Raw genomic sequence first — 12,359 nt, forward strand, 5'->3', positions numbered from 1 at the left:
GTCTGAGTAAAATACAAAATCAAACAATATGGCAATATAGTTACTCTCCTCTGGATCTCCACCCCCTCTGCCCCTCTTCACCCATCCATGTTCTGCTCTCTCACAGCTGCTGGCTACAAGAGAAGCACCTGGTACAGTCAGAACTAACCCATCCTGGGGTAATGTGGCTGGCAGGAGCACCCCTCCATGGCATCCTGGCAGTTGCAGGTGTAAATGCATGAAAAGAGGTTGCTGCTGCCAAAGAGGAGCCAAGCTGAAGGTTCAGCCAGTGTAAAGTGCTACCCCTCTTCAGGGCTTAAGGCTATACTGAATTACCTTAGCTACATACCTCAGGGGAAACCACAGGTGATACAGGTAAATGCAGTTAATGAGGCAACATATAGTAGTTCTTACTGGAACCAATAGAATTTTCTTTAGTCCCTGAAAGATGGGTATGGTCCACCTTGCTGTTGATATGAAGTGGAGGTGGAATAAAAATGTTAGGGACAGAAGCTGCCAAATGTGGGGTTTGGATATGCCTGATATATCTGGGATTTAACTGATGATAGCCTCTAGCTACAAAATGCAGCAGCTGTGAGTGTGTGCAGTCTCCCTCGCGCAAAGGTGTTTCATTAGAAGATGCTCTGAGATGACTGCTGCCTTTTATTTACTTTTTTTTCAGGGTCCTATTTCTTTTTTTTCCCTTTCCCTTACAGTTCTTGAACAGGTCTGTTTTAAACTTTGGTCTTAAGTATTATGCCTCCAGATTGAAGCATTTTGTTGGTTTCCTTGTTTCTAGTGCCAAGATCAAAATCAAAAGGGAGTCAGCAATAAGGGTTTGGTGTGCAGCTAAGAAACTACCTGTGGAGAAAGCTGTGAACAAAAGAGGTGTTTTCCCGACTTAAGAGGTAGATTCTTTGTGAAATAATACAAAGTTACATTTTTTTGTTTGCTTCTTTTGAGTTATTTGTGAAAAATGTTGTCTATAAGTAAGTTTTCTCCTGAAGTTGGCTCAAAACAAGGTGGGGCCAAATACACTTAAGCTTGAAAAAAATATAATGTGTGGCTCTGGGATATCTTGTCTTTTGCTTCCTCCTAAGTCTTTGGTTTCCTCCTAACTTTAGGGGTGCACAAAGTCTTTTTGGGGGGAAGATATAAAGTGTAGTTCCAAACTGCTGAAACTTATCTGTCTTTTAACATGCCCCTGTCTATCTTGTTTCTGTTAGAGCAATTCTCTCTTGGTCTGTGTGAATATATCTCAGCAGTGTGTCTCTCAGGGTGGTTTTAGTACTTTGCAGTATCATGTCCCAGTAGTTTGCAAATGCCTGTGAGTAGCTCAGTTTTTCAGAGAAGTTTGTTGAGTTGACATTTTCCTGCCTGGAGAGGAAGGCTCAGGTGCACTCAAAGAGGTTTCTGTTTTGTGACTTGCTTTGGACTTAGTGCTGCCTCTCCTTGTGTTGTGACCTGAAAGAACTCATTTAGGACAACCTCCCTCCCTTTGAGAGCAAGGACCCAGTTTGTGATACCCTTGTACTGAACGAAGGTGAAACGACACCAGCTAGCCAGTTTTATGGTTTATTAATGCAAAACAGAAAGCATGTGGTTAGATATATCTCAACAATGTTTATTCTGACTAGACCAGCAAGTCCCGTGCCACATGTTTTTCTTAGATCTAGTCAATATTCAAGGAAAAGGAGAGGAGAGAAGAGAGAGAGTAAGAAAGGGAGAGGGAGAGAAAGGGATAGAGAAGAAGTATGTCTTGTTGGTCCTCTTCACCCAGGGTATTGCCGATGGTGGGAACTCTCCCTCTGACCTGAGCCCTGCACTTTTATGTTCTTGTTATTTTGGGGTGTTATCCATATTTTTAATATGAAGCGTAGAGAGGCATTACTATGATAATGATGGGCATACCTTAGTGAGCACTTTGGCAGTTCCAAAGCTAGGATTCACTCGAGGGTCCTCCAGGTGGTGGTTGTCCTTCATTTCATGGTGTCCGCCATTTGACTCCATCCTCTGAGTCAGCTCATCCTTGAGTCATCCTCTCATATTCCTGTGGAGGCTTATCAGCTTTGAACAGAGGGGTCAGAACAATCCTATCTTCGTAATTTGGATAACCAGCATCCTTGTTACTCGCTTTGTTTATGCTCAAGGCCTCCCATGGTCAAATGCAAATGGTGCCTGACACAAGCTCAGTTTCCTGTCTCTGACTCACACTACAGAATATAAGTGGTGTTTGAGACAACCTTGATCTATACAGTCATCTGACAAAAGCAATATTGAGAACATTTGGCTCAAGTTCCTGATTTTTTATTTTTTTAATTTATTTTTTCTATAAAGAGCAAATACCTCTTGTGTGTATGTGTGCTTGTCCAATATGTTCCTTACTAGGGTCTGATCCAAAAGGTTCCTATGGGGTTTTGATCAGGTCTAATGGTCTGTTAGGACAAATTATGTTCTGACCCATCAGAGTTAATGGAATTAATCTGGGAGCAATTTTACCCTGTTCTAAAGTCTCTGGTTTAAAAATGGCTGCTTTTAGCGGGGAGGAAGCTTGAGTTGCCTCTTCTTTTTGGAGTGCTTTATTACTATTAGTCTCACTCCTAATCAGGTTGCTGTTCGGTACCTAGATACATCTTTGTGCTAACATTAAATACACAAAGAGCACCTCTACTTTAGATAAGATTTCCGGGTATCTGCACTCCCAGGTATCTGATACCAGCACACTGTATCACAGGAGGAACCTCTCTGGCCACAGCTAGAACAAAACAGTATTTTGCCCTTGAATAAGAAAATTATTCTCCTGTGGCAATAGCCTGAATAAATTATCTTGCTGGGTTTTCTTTTCATGCAATCAGCAATTTCTTTTTCCAACAACAGAATAGAGGTCAGAAAATGCTGATTCTAAACCACAGTTCTGAATACAAACACTTAAACTTTATTTATGTCACTTCCTGTTTTGCAGAAACCTCTCCCAACAAAGTAAAAATTGAGGCCAAAATCTCTGAGGAAAGAGCAACTACCTAAAGCCTTGGCCACTGTTCATCTCTTTTCCAGGGCAAGAAATTGCTACTGAACTATTTACTGAGGAGGAGAATCGGCTCCGATCATCAGAGGAGCATTAGACTCCAGCAGGACTTTGAATACATATTTAAAGTGTTTACTAGTGTGTGTGAACATACTCATTTAGAGCAGTTAAGAGACTGAGCTTTTCATTACAACTTCAAATGAGGTTTATTATTTACCCTCACTTTTTTTTTAACTTCCCAGACTGTAAGCTGCTGTCTCATTTTTTTTATTCTGCTCTGAGCTCCTGGCCTTTCATTTTGTGCTTGAGGAATTAGAAGCGAGACATTTTCTATGATACAAGATTCTCTTACGTGGACATTGTCTGTGTGATATTTTGTGTTCTAATCTACCCATGTTGGGTATGTGTGTGTGTGTAAAATTCCGCTGAGGTAATACTCTTTCTGCTGAAGACTGTGGTGTGGTGGTTGCAGTGTTTTTTGGAATATTACCCTAGTATGTTTGAGAAGCATTTAACAGCACTACATTGGATGTCCAGCTCATTAAATCTCTCTCATAGCTATTCCACGCTTGATGCAGTCAGAGCTAAATTACACTAATTCTTTCTCATAGCTATCAGCTTTTCAAAACCTTGCACTTTAAACAGTTCCTTCATCTTTTCTCAAGATTTTCAGTCTTCTTTTGGATAGCTCTTCAGAATGAAACACAATGAAACATTTATTAAGCCTTCTGGGAAAACTCTGGAGGCAGAATTTATTAATACTCAGAATTCATTGTTGATGCTGTTGTTCTCAGCTGATAAGCAGTTTTATGCCTGCTTATGTTTTATTTTTACTTTTTAAAAAAAGATGGACTGGATTGCAGATGCTCATTATCAAAAATCTCGCTGGCTCCTGAGCTAGAAGGAGACTGAATCCTCTTTTTCAGGCTTAAAAGCTGAACCTTCTGATCTGTGCCTATAAAATCAGCTCTGCTTCTACCAGCTAAGGGAAAACAATTTCTTATTTTGTCTGCTCTTCAAGTATTTCTCCCAAGGCTACTTCATATTGGCCAAAGCTGACTTGTCTTTTGATGGCTAGCATCTTTATATACCTACTTCAGAGAGGTATTTCCATCCCCTCTGCCCTGACACTGACTTCCCCCTGTCCCAGTACAGCAGTCTATGATATAGCACTTCCCTATAGCCTGTGGTATGACTGAGGCTGGGAGTATTATGATTGTGCTAGGGTGGAAATAGACGGTATTTGTTGTTGCTGGGATGGTAAGGAAAGCTGCGCTTACAGGGAAGATTACTAGATCCCCTTCAGAGCTTTTCTGAACTGCTATCCTTAATTTGACATTCTTAATGTGCACCTGAAGCACATGTGGCTACAGAGATGGCTTTAAAGATGGAGGCAAACCAAAACCTTGCTGATGGTCAGAAACCAGAAGTGGCAAGAGAGAGTTTTCTTCTGAACTCTAGGACTCAGGGCTTACCATGATGTAGTAGGGATTAAGACATTCACGTGTAACATTGTGTGAAGAATAACACCATCGTCAAAAATATTGCTGTTAAATCCTTTCTTTCACATCAGCAAGACTATGTATATGATAGTATTTTGATACAAATTGCTGTGTTATGTTTAAATATGATAAGCAAATCCCATATAAACCTTAATCTTCTGAACTGAAAGCATTTTCAATCAGTGTCCTTGAAACACTTGACTTGCAGTGCTCCATCAGCAGAATGGTCTGATCAGGCTGCCCCTTCCTATACTCTGCCAGGGGATGAGGGGTGACCACAGACCTGATCCTCCGGAAATACACCTGTCTCTTCTGGAAGGGAAAAAAGCATTACAATGTGTTACAATACACTCACACTTACCCCTGCAGTGGGAGGCACAGGACCTTTTTATAAAGCATAGTCTGCAAGCCATGTCCTGCTGGGTTTTCAGTGAAGATATGTTTTGATTGACACCCCTAACTTAAACTGAACCTTACGTGTTCTGGGTGTGCTGGAAGTATCTACTTGACGACTAAAGTCAATAAAACACAACCCACTGTGCAGCGATTGGAGTTTTGGTACATATAATCTCTGCATCTCACCGTGGTGGGAAATTACTTGTTGAAATGTTCTTTTGTGCTTCAGTATGGATAATGGGTTATGGGCAAAACCACAGTTAATTTCTTTGAGAAAGGGCATATTAGAGTAGCCAAACTTCCAATAATGAGAGTGATGTGAGGTTTGTTATCTGTACACAGACTTGCATTCCAGATCTTTGTTCTGTCTTGACGTTTGCTATTTAGTTTACTTCAAAATTTTATTTATTTTATTTTTTAATACATCTGAGAGCTGTAGGGTTGGTTGGAACCCAGAGGTCAGTGTACCTCCTCTGCTTGGGTAAGGGAATAAGACATCCCTTAGTAATTACATCTGAAACTGAAGAAGACCAAAGCCTTTATCTCTCATTAAAGTCCAGATTTGTTTTGGACTCTTTTCTCACTTTATCTGTATTTAATTAGAATTTTAGAGAAAAGGTGGCTTTGCAGCTGTTAGTAATCATCCTGGAATAATTTCTGAACCTTGCCATGACATTTTTCTGCTCCTTATTGAGGTCTTTATTGAATTCTTTCCAAACTGCTGCAGTAAGTACCCTCTTCCCTGGGTTAACAAATCTCTCTCAAAATGTTTTCATGCCCAGTGTGTGCAAAACTGCAAAGAGTTAAGTTAAATTCATAGAAGACATTCCCTGCCTTTGTTGTGCTCCTGCTAGGCCTGGCTCATTGGCAAGTCTAATTGGTGCTCTGAGCCAGCTCCATCCACCCACACAGGGAGGCTTCAGCCAGCCACAGCGTTCAAGGAGCTGGGGCTGTGTAGATGCTATCTCTGCTTGTTGAGTTGACATGAGACAAGTTATTATCATATAAATGAGATGAGGTCTTAGATAATTGTGGACTGAAAGTAAAACTGAGGTGGACTGCTTGTGGCTAGAAATTTTAAGTGTACCTTTCTATCTTCAATTTTTTTTAAGTCTGTATTCTTTTTTCCTGCCTCCCCTTAGCCACCTCTATAAATGATATAAAGAGCCCTTACGTTTTCTATCAGGCTGCCCGATGTGAACTGAATTTTTTTAGACATGGATCTTTCCTGGTGCCTGCTGGTTATTATAAAACCTGTATGCAAAGGTAATAAAATTACTTTGGGGAAAATATGGATGTCAATAACTTTGACCAAAATAATCCAGTGCAGCCATTTTATTCGATTTTCTTTAGAAAAGAGTCAAAGAAAATGTCTTTGGCTGATTCCTTCATTGCTCCTTCACGGTCCTGCCATGCCAGAAGGTGGGTGGCTGAATTTGGTAGAAAATACTTTTGCCAATAGATTGGTGTCTTTATTTTCTGTTTTCAGGTATCTGACTGCAGTATGGGGTGTAAGCAATTCAGGAAAAAGTAATACTTTACTGCATTAATCTTACAATTTTCTTCCTCCTGTGTAGGTCATAAAACCCCAAGAAAAGGAGGAAATATTTTCATGCATCTCACCAAGGGATGGTGGAATCTTAAGGATCGCTTTTAGTAACTAAAAATAGTGGTTGGTGGTTTTGTTGTTTGGGTTTTTTTGTTTCATTTTGGTTTTCTTTTGTTTTTTTTTTGTTTGTTTGTTTTTGTTTTTCTTTAGGCTTTTTTGTTGTTTTTGTGTGGGGCTTTCTGTTTTGTTTTGCGGTTTGTTTTTTTTTTTTGTTGTTTGTTTGTTTTGTTTTGGGTTTTTTTGTTTTCTCAACTAGAGATCATCGAACAGCCTATTCCTTAAAGGGAGGAACATCTGTTGAGATAGCGAAGCAGTGATCATGAATCTCTTATTTGTTCTAGGGATCAAATTTGAAGGTCAAGTTCAGGTCTTGATCACACCAAGCTTGGTTGAAATTCAGTCTTTCAGAGAAGACTAGAATCGCCATGCTGTGCCTACACCCAGGCATCTTTTGCCTGAAGCACGACATAGGGCTTGTGCTGGATGAATTCTGGGAAGCTCAGCTTAAGCCAAAGGACACTTGAGAGCATCATATATCAATTAAGTCTATCCTTGTTAATAGCAGTGTGAAGCCTAAACCTCCCCTATGCCTACAATCTGCTTTTTCTAACCTAGTTTTGGTTGTTTGTGGTTGGTGGGTTTGGGGCATTGTGTGTGTGTGTGTGTGTGTGGTGTAGTTTTAAAAAGCAAAAGATGAATTTCCTGAAAGAATGGATAAGGTGTGGAACATTCTTTTTGAGGAAGATACTAGGAACTCCTTAAGTCTGTAATAGGTATGCAGGGTGATAGTAATGTAGTGTCTCCAAAGGGATGCTGTGTTGCAGTTTCTGCTTCTGCTGCACCAAGTGTGATCTTGCTAGGAGTAGGGACAGGACCACCAGGAGCAGGAGAGCTTTTCTGCTTGCCAAGCCTGAGGCCCTGCTGCAGGAGGCAACTGCCATTTTCCTCTTGCAAAAATGTCTATGCCTTAAGTTAGCTACTGAATTTTTTTCTTCACTCTTCCCCAGTTGTGAATATGTTCCAGAACCTGTCTCCTTGGATGGTTTGAAGAATTCTCATTTCTAGTCTTAACATATTCATGGGCAATTTATAACCCTGTGACTAAATCAGGTAGGTGATACAAAAACATAGAAAAATGTTTCTATTCTACAAACTTAACAATATCTATGTATTAAATAACTGCATATCATAAATAATCAATTTAAACTCAGTCTAAATGCTAATCCATTTGGGGATATAATATGAAACTTTTACAAAAGATTGCCTGAACAAAGTTCCTCTTTAAATAGTATCTTTCTTAATTTCTGATGCCAGTGGTTCAATATTACTGCTTATGCTTGCTATCCCATTTTAGTGTCCTTCACTTCATTTTGATGCATTGAGTGCAGCAGGGGAATTGCTCAGGGGCTCATTTACTTTTTTTGTGACTTGGCAGGACAACCAGAGGAACAACAAGCCCAAGGAAAAAAGATAACACTACAGATTGGTCACCAACGGTACCTACAGTGTCACAAGGTCTAATATAAATAGAACTTTTAAACTTGAATAAGAGATTTTTAAAAGACAGGTTCAAAAGTTTCAAATGAAACTGGATCCATGTGAAAAATAACAAATGTGCTCCTCTGGAACACAGTGAGTCTTAAAACACAGAGCTCTCCCAACATGTAATGCTATGGATATTGAAACACAGACAGAGAAGACATTGGATGGCATGAGAAGAAATGTCTAATAATAGAGGCAGAGTGAAAGAATAATGAATGCTAAGATTAATATTTCAGCAGTCTATTTAAAACCATGTTATTGCAGTGCTTGAGGCATTAAATTTGCTGGGCTGACTAGTGTGGGAAAACAGTTTATTTTAAACATTGTTCAGTCTTGGAGAACTTGCAGAAGTTTTCAACCAAGCTAATGCATTATGCATTTGAATTGGACATAAAAAAGTGTAAAACCTACCTATAATAAAAATTGATGGAGGAGTAGAAATGCTTGGAGTTGAAAAAAATAAAATATGAAGAGCATCCAAGGAGATTAAAACTTGTAAAGAAAGAACAGTGAAGGCAAAGGAAACAACAACTAAGAACAACTGGGAATTTCATCACACAATTACACAAGGATATTTAAGATTCACTTTCTCCACTGGTTAAAGTTAATCTGCAAGGTAAAAACTAAATTATCAGCTTGCAGGAAAACAGAAATTGAGTTAGTATCTTGGTAGTTACAATAATAATAATAATAATAATTGTGGTTATTATTCCAATAATAATGAATATGTGGTTATCAATAAAGAGTGAAGTATATATTATGGCTCCTAAGGTTGATTGTGAATAGTAATATCCTCTGTGAATGAGAATTGGCTTCTGGAGCTATCAGTTACAGCCTGCCCCACATCCCAGAAGAAACAGCTTTTCCATACCCTGTTTCCAGTGTGAGAGGACATAGGAGTGGCAGTTATAAAAATGCACGCTAACCTGTCTTCTTAAAAAGCTTAACTACAGTAAGGGCTGGAGCAGAGATCCAATGTATTCATTAAACATGGGAAACAAATGGTGTTAGAAACAACCTCTTGCTGCCGGTAAAAGCTGGTTCTCAGTGCTGAAGGAAAAGGAATTTAACTCCATCTTCTTTAAGATTCAATATTTGGGAACAGTATTATTTCATTTCTAGAAGCTCTTTTTAAATGTTTTGTGTATGTGTGTACCACTTTATTGTTTATTGTGTGACCCCACAGCAGAAAACCTTGGGCTCTAATTTCTTCATTCCTTTCTGCCCTGCACCCCCAGCTCATACTCCAGCTTGCCAAGAAAAGGAGCGAAACAACATTTTCTCTTCCAGTTAAACAAAACAGCACCCCCAAAGGCATGGACAAAAAACAACCCAACAAAGAGATAAAATTTAAGTGCATGCTATACAATGTGTTTAAGTTTGATTGCCAGGCATCAGAGCTGGAAGAAAATTTGAGAGGGAAGGGGGAGAAATCCATACTATATTACTGAAGATCGTGAATGTGTCTGTTAAGGAATCTTCCAGTGTAGCAGAGCATATATGCTGTAAGAATTCAGCTAACTATGTTTTAATGCCTTCACAATATAAATAATAGTGAATTCTGTACAAGTCATGGCCTTGAGGTTGCTGAATGTTTTCCTTCTAACCTCCTTGTTGGCTGCTCTGTAGCATGAAAAGGGATGGGGAGGTGAAAGAAGTGAGAGAACGAAAATGTTAGGTGTGAACCAAAGCACTGGTGGCTACCTGTAGTCACTGAGTTCAGCTAGCAAGGGTGAAACAGCCTCTGCCTATAGAAATGCTTATCATCCTCCTAGCACCTGTGGCAGATGCTTTCTCCAGCAGTGCAGTGCTGGTGCCCGCAGCCCTGCTTCAGCTCAAATCTGTATGGAAGTACCGTGGTGACAGCACGCAGAGACCCTGACAGATTGCCCCTGCTACCTTTACCTTGCAAGTTCCCACACTGCTGAGAGAGTGCAGGCAGCCAAAACCAGAGCTGCCTTATGTCAGCACTGAACCAGAGTAGCTGTTGCCTGGGCTCTGTGTGTTTGGGCAAGCTTTCTCAAGGAGGGCTGGAAATTAAGTTATAGTCTCAGTTGTAATGTGCTAAAATGAGGTGTCTTCAGGTTTCACAGTTGCCACATCTGTTCCTCTGCTGGACAGATGGCCCATCTGAAACCATCTCATCTGAGTTATAGCTCTTTACTGTCAGCATTTGTTTTCCATCTGAACTTCTTGAGCACAGCCCTATAGTCATATCTAACCTTTAATTTCTGAGCACAGTGTAGTAATTACTCACCTGGCAGGTAATTCTCTGATGCAGGATCTTTCTGGGGTGTGAATCTCTCTTTAAGTTTTCCTCATGGAACTCTTCAAGGCTTTTTTCAATTTTTTTATTTTTTTTTTCTTCTCAGGGATCTTTATTTCACAAATTTAAGAGCTGATTGTGGAAGAAAATATTAGCAGTCATAACCACAGTGCTACTGAAGTCTTTGTAAGCTTTTTAAAAGCAAGATCTAGCTGGAGCTTGTTTGGGTTGAACACCTCTGTGTAATCTCATGGCAGAACAACTGTTTCATTAATGAGTGACTGGACTGTCACTCCGAACAGGACTTGTTTCAGTGCCATGGTAGATCAGGTTGTCCTGTGTTTGATCAGCCCACATAAAGTCAACATGGGGTTTGGCTTGGTATTTGGGCAGGACTACCCTCCTTCCTAAGCCCCAGGGCCAGGATCATGAGGGAGTTCCTTCCCTCCCTACATACCCAAGTCTCCTCTCAGAAGAAACCACAGTGACCACAAGAAATGTTGATCATGACATCTCTCCTCCTGGCTTACAGGTAGGACATAGCAAACACATACTATATCAGGCCAGTAGAATAAACCCATCTCATGCTGAAGCTATGGCTTAAGTCCAGTTATCATTTTTCTGTCTTTTGTTAAAATAGGGTCAATGTTAAAACTTGGAACAATGTGTGTGCTTGGAACAGAGCACCATGTGGCTTTTGACTGTTCCTCTGATGTATTGTCACCTGCAGAAATTGTAGCCTGGATTGTAACAGGTGGGAAAATGCAGTTTGACAGGTCAGGTGTAATCTTGGCATTTGCAAAGAAATCTACATTGCAATTTAAATTAAGACAGAAAACCCCTTTTGCCAGCCCTTATGTAACTTCTATTCCCACCTGAAGAGCTCCAGGTCTAAAAATAGCAGAGAGAAGACTGTCATTATGAGGTTATGTAGTGATTTTAATAATAAAAATATGCTCAGGGTGGTTGTAAGTATTTCTGAAAATGCCTTGCACATCCTCTACTAAATGTCTGCTTACCACTTGGGCAAGTTGGGATTTCTGCTATGGTAGATCATTGGGCTGAATATCCAGGGGACTGAGTTAAAGCTTAAAGGAGAAAGAGGTGGAACAGTGAAAATGCTCAAGTAGGTTTGGTGGGTGGTGAGTTTTTGCCTATACATATACAAGTTACGTTTTACATAGCCAAGTCAAATTGCTTATCATTGTCACTTCTATCCCTGTACATAAGAGCCCATGATTTTAGTATGGGGGATCTGAGTTTCTGACTCTGCTCTGTGTGGTTTAGTGTGCAACACTGAATACTTTCTCTATCTACATTCATTTCAGTGTTTTGGGACAGAAAATGATCCAGGAGATTTGTTTACCCTTGCCTATGAACTTCTTTTCCTCAAAGTGCTGATAATTTAAGAAAGGAGATTTGAGTAGAGCTGGACTGTTCCAAGTCCTAAAATATAGTAGGGAGCAAACATACACTGCTTATGCTTACGGGAGGATTAAACCTAAAAAAAACCCGCCAAAATTCAATGACATAAAAGTAATGAAAAGGTCTTCATTCCCGGTATTCTTCAAATTCATATGATGTTTGTATTGTGCTGTATTTTGACAAGTAAGAAAAAGCTTATGCACTATTTGGATCATGAAAGACTAAAATGTACTTTGCAACCATAACTTTATGTATCAGTAAATGCTCGGGCTTTTCAGAGACCTTGAGAGTTATTGTTGGTTATGAAAACATCAGTTGCTGTCCAGAAGAATAATATCAGGAACACTGATTCAGTAAAATGTGCAACGTAAACCCCTCAGAGTAATAAACAACATAATAAAAACTGTCAGTGTCGTAATTATTTAAAAGGTGCCTTCAAATCTGAAGATGAGACCTTGTTGTTAGAATAATGACTGAAGATGTGAGAAATGTATGCTGGGTTCTCTCCTTGCCTGTGGGTTTTCTCTGTGACCCATGATCTCTCCCCATTTAGTTCTGCTCCCTGAACGCTGGTTCAGATGTCCAGCTGAACTCCTGCTTCCTTAGGTTGCCATC

The 12,359-nt window shown here is 39.8% G+C and overlaps 1 protein-coding gene across 2 annotated transcripts in view; it reads left to right on the plus strand.

Annotated features, from left to right (window-relative positions):
- Positions 1 to 778: 778 nt before the first annotated feature.
- Positions 779 to 12,359, plus strand: part of TUNAR (TCL1 upstream neural differentiation-associated RNA) — a 134,111-nt gene continuing 122,530 nt past the window's right edge. For both annotated transcript variants that reach the window (XM_061348895.1, XM_061348900.1), the window contains exon 1: positions 779 to 867. The gene's annotated coding sequence lies outside the window, so the exon portion shown is untranslated. The remainder of the gene's footprint in view (positions 868 to 12,359) is intronic.

This window comes from Neopsephotus bourkii, unplaced genomic scaffold (assembly GCF_033783945.1).
Source record: "Neopsephotus bourkii isolate Nb327-2 ecotype Australia unplaced genomic scaffold, CSIRO-AGI_Nbou_v1 NB_372, whole genome shotgun sequence".
NCBI classification, from domain to species: domain Eukaryota; kingdom Metazoa; phylum Chordata; class Aves; order Psittaciformes; family Psittacidae; genus Neopsephotus; species Neopsephotus bourkii.